The 5209-nt window shown below is 41.8% G+C and overlaps 1 protein-coding gene across 3 annotated transcripts in view; it reads right to left on the reverse strand.

Moving 5' to 3' along the window:
• The window catches only part of PCM1 (pericentriolar material 1), a 97541-nt gene extending 97142 nt beyond the window's left edge, over nucleotides 1-399 (reverse strand). For 2 of the 3 annotated variants that reach the window (XM_021713833.1, XM_021713832.1), the window contains exon 1: nucleotides 73-399. The gene's annotated coding sequence lies outside the window, so the exon portion shown is untranslated. The remainder of the gene's footprint in view (nucleotides 1-72) is intronic. The other variant, XM_021713831.1, reaches the window with a different exon arrangement.
• Nucleotides 400-5209: the final 4810 nt, after the last annotated feature.

Consider the following 5209-nt stretch of genomic DNA (forward strand, 5'->3'; position numbering starts at 1 on the left):
GTCCCGGAGCCGTTGCTCTCCCGCCCCTGGGGCGCGCTGCCCTCGGTTGCCAGGGGCCGGGGACGCGCAGGCGTTACCTGCAAACGAAGCGTTCTCTCCCGTCAAGGGCGGAGTGGCGGTCAGCACCCCCGCGACGCGCCACTGGCCGCGGTCCTCCTTTAGGGGCCGCAGCAGGGAGGATTACAAGTTCCCCGGCCGCCGAGGGCCCAATGGCCGCCTTTTCTCCCTCAGCTACTCGGCGCCAACCGCCGCAGCCACCGCCATCTTAGGATCTCATTGTGGTGGGAGAAGAGGGGCGGGGGGGACTGCAGCGGGGGCAACGCGGCGAGCCATGCGCCGTCTCCTCGGCAACGGCCGCGCGGGGGCGAGAACTCCCCCCGAGCGGGAGCCGCAGTGCGATCGACAGTCTAGACCGGGGTCACGTGACCGCCCGAGTCTGTGGTGTCGCTCCTGGCTCTTGAGGCCGGAGCGGCTTACACCAACGAACCACCAGAGACTACATATCCCAGAATGCCAGCTCGACCTCGGGCTATTGACGCCCGCCTGCCCGCCACGAGGTGGAGGAGGACTACAAATCCCGGCAAGCTGTGCGCTTCCCGGCGCCGATCGCGGGATGGAGGGGCTAGAGGCCTGTGCGGAAGTGGGTTGGCCTCCGACCTTGGCCGCTGAAAAAAGAGCGGAGGCGAGTTCTGGTGTTCCGTGGGGGTGCCAGCTCCGGAGGGAGCCGGAAGGAGGAGAGACCGGCGGTGCGTGTTCGTTCCGTGCCCACCCACATCCCCATCACGAAGGGATGGAAACAAAAGGGCCGGTGTCATCTAGCCCAACCCCCTAAAATGTTCAACCCCCGTGTGAAAATGTGAGGCGATAAATCCACTGAAATTAAGCAATTTGCCTAAACGTCATATATAGCTAGTCCGTGGGAGAATCACAAATATTAATAATGAGCACTACTTTTGATTGATGTTCTTTTCTTTAGAAGAACCCGATGATTTTAATCAGAATTTAATCTCAGGAAAATTTCCCTGAGCCAGTGGTTTCTGAATTCATTTGTTATTTATTCTTCTGTTAGCGGCTCTATTAAGTTTAGTCAATTAATAGGTTCTTTCTTTTAAAACAACAACAAAAAATAAATGAAGTGACGAGGCTTTCGGTGTACCTGGTTGAAAAGTTAAAACCCTTGTCTATTTTAGTTGAGTGCAAAGACTTATTCTGATTGTAGACAGTTTATAATTAAGGGATAGGATTTATTTTTTTCCTTTTAAACAAAATAAGGATAGGGAGGAGTGGGTTTCAACAACAGCAACACATTGTTCTTAACTACCAACCGACAGAAAGTGTTGACAAAGCCAATTAGCCAGAACTGCATCTCAGTACACAACTCAGATAAAGTTCTTCCAGCCCACCACACTGTAATTTGCTAGTTTTTAGGTGCAGCCATCTGTGAGATGATAGATGACAGAACGTGGTTTTCACTGGTATTCATTTGTCAAACTTAAAAATGTGTATATTGTGTGTCTACTATTGCTAAGTGCTGAGATAACAAAAACAGTCTCTACCCTTGAGCTCATATTTTAGCGAAGGGTGGGGGGACGGTGTGATGTCAATAAATTCTGTGTAAGAAAAACTGGGGAGTTCAGAGCACAGAGCAAATGCCCTGCCCTAATTCCACCACTCTAAGATCTTAGGCAAGTTACCTAACCTTTCTGAGCCTCGTTGTCCCATCTGTGAAATACAGGGGAAGAAATAATATTGCCTACCTTGATGGGATTTTTAAAAATTTCAGAGTTTATTTTATGCCAGGAAGTGTTAAGCACTTCATCTCTTGTGATTTTCTTAGTCCTCACAACACGCTGAAGATATTGATTCTGTATCCAACCCATTTTGCAAATGAAAGTTTAAATAAATCAGAGTTCTAGTTCCAAGTGGTAGAACCTAGATTCATACTGAGGTCACCTGATTCCTTGGAGGGATTTTAAAGTTATTATTAAATAAGAATATAAGAAAATGCATAAGCCCGGCTCTGTGGCTCAGCCTGTAATCCCGCGCTTTGCTGAGGTGAGTGGCTTGCCTAAGCCCGCGGGTTCGAGACCCGCCTGGGCAACTTGGCGAGACCTCATCCCTACAATAAATCAAAAAATCAGCCGGGCGTGGTAGCACGTGCCTGTAATTCCGGCTACTCGGAAGGCTGAGGCGGAAGGATCTCCTGAGCCTTGCAGGTTGAGGCTGCGGTGGCCAGGAGCGGCCACTGCACTCCAGTTTGGGCCACAGAGTGAGACTCCAACTCAAAAAAAAAAGAAAAGAAAAAAGAAAATGCATAGAAAAAAAGTACCACCATATGTTAAAACTCCAAAATACTAGCTATCGTCATTTTGTTTTATATATTCTTTTATAATTATTAAATGTAGGTAGAAGCTGTTGTCATTGAAACAATTCAAATAAATTCAAAAGAATGAAATTATAGTAGATATTGATCATTATGTTTTCTGATTTATTTTATTTTATTTTATTTTATTTTAGTCAGAGTCTCACTCTTGTTGCCCAGACTGGAATTCAGTGGCATGATCACGGCTCACTGAAGCCTCCACTTCCTAGGCTCTGGAGAGTCTCCCACCTCATCCTCTCAAGTACCTAGGACTACAGTTACGCGCTGCCATGCCTGGCTAATTTTTTTATTTTATAGAGACGATGTCTCATTATGTTGCCTAAACTGGTCTCAAACTCCTGGGCTCAAGTAGTCTTCCCGCCTCAGCCTCCCAAAGTGCTGGAATTACAGGCATGAACCACTGTGCTCAGGCTGTTTTCTGAATTTATGAACCCCTAAATGTCACTATTATTTGTCAGGTAATAGGAGGAAGTTGAGAAATATTTACATTGAAAAGGGCCCTCTAACTTGAATATGAGCATTTGTGTCCTTTGTTGGAGAAAAAGGAAAACACACACACACACACACACACACACACACAATTATCCCTGGCTTCCAAAATTTAACGTCCAATTTAGAAAACAAGCGTTATCAAAATGAAGCAGTTTTGTGTCAGTAGTGTGTGACTATGCCAAACAAATGATAGAGACGCTGATTGCTTTAGTAATTTGGAGGGGGAGAAAAGGAATACATTGTCTCAGAAGTAATACAGGATTTCTATATAGAATGAAATCAAGGACAGCAGTCTGGAAATGTAGATAGAAAACAGAAGAATGGCCTCTAGCAGATAAACATTGGAACTGCATTTCAGTTTTCCACATTTGGGAGAACAATCTCACCCGTGTTTTTAAGATGCAGGGATTGGAGGAAGGTTCTAAATGGTAGAATGATGTTTAAGGAAATGGGACACACCAGGAACACAGGCTGTACATCCAGAATAAGCAATGACCAACTGGCCAACTTGCTGAAGTAGAGGATTGATAGGGAGGTGGGAAAAGGGAAGATTGACTAACAGGTTGGAGCTAGACTATAGAAAGTCTTAACTACTGGTATGAAGAGTTTGGGCTTTGTCCTTCAGGTAATGTGAAGAAGTCGTTTAAGATTTTGGAAGAGGGCAAAAACAATTTAAGAAATTGTTACTTTGGACTTTGATCTAGCACACAGACTAAGAAGAGAAAAGAAGAAAAACAGGTGGCAACTATCGTGAAGGCTTGGCCTAAGGTAGTAACTGAATGAATAAAGCATGGGATTTGAACTTTTATTAACATAGATGAAATCAGTTGTCATGATGTGTAAAATACTATTTGTTTCTGTTTTTTGATATTTGTTAGGACACTACTAATGGTACTTACAAATAACATCTGGTGCTATATTGTCGATATTTTAAATATATTCTGCATATCATTTATCCACAGATGGGCTTTAAGCACGGCTATAATAGAAGCCTTGCATTTTGAACTTCTTTTTATCCCCAATACCTTGCAGAGTTCATTTATTTTTATATTCATTAATTTGACCTTTAAAACAACTTTGTGCAATACCTAGTTTTAACCTGCAGGTGGTGATAGAACTTAAAGGAAAATCCAGGACCAATCCATTACTATATAACCGAATGTCACTGTTTTTATTATGTGGTTTTTAATACATCCAAACGAATGTATGACACACACACACACACACACACACACACACACACACACACACACACACACACTACAATGATGAAAGAACTCAAGGACCCACAACTTGACCTTAAAAATAGAATGTAATCAATATGTTTAAGGAATCCCCCCCACACTTTTCTCCAAATTCATCCTTCTTTTGAGCAGAAATAAATACTATCCTGAATTCAGTATTATTATTCCTTTATTTTCTTCATATAATTATTATAAATATCCCTAAATAATATATTTTGTTTTGCTTATTTTCAAGCTTTATATAAATGGTCTTCATACTGAATATATTCTTGCTTTTTCCATTCAGTTTTATGTTTCCAAGATTCATCCATGTTGATGGCTGTAAACACATCTGTTCAGAATGGAATGTAAAATTAATTTTTGAATATTTGTAAAAGACTATCACTGACTGTAACTTAGTTTTGTGGGTAACTTTATGGAAGACAAGATTAGTCATGCCAAACAAGGAACTAGTTGGAGACATCCGACCTATTTCTTACACCTTTTGGTTAAATTTAAGTACTGTTTCTCTGCCTTAAACTAGCCCAGTGTTTCTTAACCTTGGTACTGTTAACATTTGGGATGGATGATTCTTGTTGTGGGGATTGTTCTCTGCATTGCAGGATGTTTGACAGCATTCTGGCTTCTATCCACAGGATGCCTGGAGCAAACTCCTCCCCAAACATAAAAATTAAAAATGTCTCCTGACTTTTTTGCCAAGTATCCCATGGAGTTAGGGGAGGAAGGAGAAATTTGTCTTATGTACCCTTTTTGCTCAAAGATCTGAAGTTAATATATAGCCATATAATTGAATCAGTTAAACATTATATAATTATATCAAATCCACATGCATAAATAATGTTTCAAGGCTCTTCTTACCTTGCTCTGTTTTCCCTATATCTGATTACCATGACATCTCTCATTACTACCTAGTTTAGACTCTTCATTATTAGATTCAAAAATGCCTAATTGCTGCTGTCAACATCTGATATTAATGTTTATACTAATCTGAACTGCTTTCCTCCATAATCAACTTATGTCCTTTTCTTTAAAAAAAAAAAATAGCACCTCATTCAATAAATGTAACCCTGTGATTCTGAGAATTCTGTTT

Source organism: Carlito syrichta, unplaced genomic scaffold (genome assembly GCF_000164805.1).
Source record: "Carlito syrichta isolate Samal-C Ts95f unplaced genomic scaffold, Tarsius_syrichta-2.0.1 Scaffold304757, whole genome shotgun sequence".
Lineage (NCBI taxonomy): Eukaryota > Metazoa > Chordata > Mammalia > Primates > Tarsiidae > Carlito > Carlito syrichta.